We start from the raw sequence: 1,364 nt of genomic DNA on the forward strand, positions 1-1,364 counted from the left end.
ACAATCCCCAGGACCGGGCCTAAATCAGCAGTCAGACCTCCCCCAAGTGGTCCTGGATTGGAGAGGGTGCAGGCTGGACTGAGGGGACCTCCCCACCCCATGCATGGATTTTGTGCACCGGGCCTCTAGTATTTTACAAAATTCAGTGGCTTCAGTCAGCTTTTCTAGTCTTCAGTATCAAATTTGTTTTAAATTATGTAGTCTACCAATATCAGATGTTTCTCCCCTAGTGTAGCCTTTTTTGCTATTAGTATTTTCTTTTCTTTTCTTTTCTTTTGTGCTACAGCTTTGTTTCATTTCTTTTATATTCTTTATTGATTAGGGCATTATATATGTGTCCTTATTCCCCCTTGGTCCCCCCACCCCCCGATCATGCCCTCATCCCCCTGTTGTCTGTGTCCATTGGTTAGGCTTATATGCATGAATATAAGTCCATTGGTTGATCTCTGCCCATTAACTCCACCCTCCCCTACCTTCCTTCTGAGGTTTGACGGTCTGATTGATGCTTCTCTGTCTCTGGATCTGTTTTTGTTCATCAGTTCATGTTGTTCATTATATTCCACAAATGAGAGAGATCATGTGATAGTTATGTTTCTCTAACTGACTTATTTCACTTAGCATTATGCTCTCCAGGTCTATCCATGCTGTTGCAAATGGGAAGAATTCCTTCTGTTTTACAGCAGCATAGTATTCCATCGTGTAGATGTACCACTGTTTTCTAATCCATTCATCTGCTGGGCACTTAGGCTGCTTCCAGATCTCAGCTATGGTGAATTGTGCTGCTATGAACATAGGGGTGCATATATCCTTTCGGATTGGTGTTTCTAGTTAGTTTCTTGGGATATATTCCCAGAATTGAGATCACTGGGTCAAATGGGAGTTTCATTTTTAGTTTTTTGAGGAAACTCCATATGAACAACTTGACCATAGGCTACAGTGCTATATTTTACATTGACTCATGTATTCCAACTTTAAATATTATTTTGTTAGCTTTTTAAAATACTGTTTCTTTTAATCAAATATGTGGCTGTCCTTTGATTTTTTTTAATCCACTTTGTAAGGGCAAACCTTCTTAAGAAAAATAGAATATTCTGGCTATTTTGAAATGGCTCCTTTTAACCTACATTCTTCAAGAAGCATGAGAAGATTCATGTATAATTGGCATTATTTTTTTCCTTATATGTTTGATAAAATCAGTAGTGAAGAGACATAGATTTGGAGTTTCTCTGTGAAAAATAGTTTAATTACAAATTTAATTTATTAACTAAATATAAACAATTCAAATTTTATCTTATCAGTTGTGATAATTTGTGTCTTAAGAAAGTTGTCAGTTTTATCTAAATTGTCAAATTACTTTAAATAAA

General features: G+C 36.6%; 1 protein-coding gene across 1 annotated transcript in view; it reads right to left on the minus strand.

Moving 5' to 3' along the window:
* LOC102757815 (disintegrin and metalloproteinase domain-containing protein 5-like) overlaps positions 1-1,364 on the minus strand; it is an 80,431-nt gene that overhangs the window by 26,300 nt on the left and 52,767 nt on the right. The window lies entirely within an intron of this gene.

Source organism: Myotis davidii, unplaced genomic scaffold, assembly GCF_000327345.1.
Source record: "Myotis davidii unplaced genomic scaffold, ASM32734v1 scaffold93, whole genome shotgun sequence".
Lineage (NCBI taxonomy): Eukaryota > Metazoa > Chordata > Mammalia > Chiroptera > Vespertilionidae > Myotis > Myotis davidii.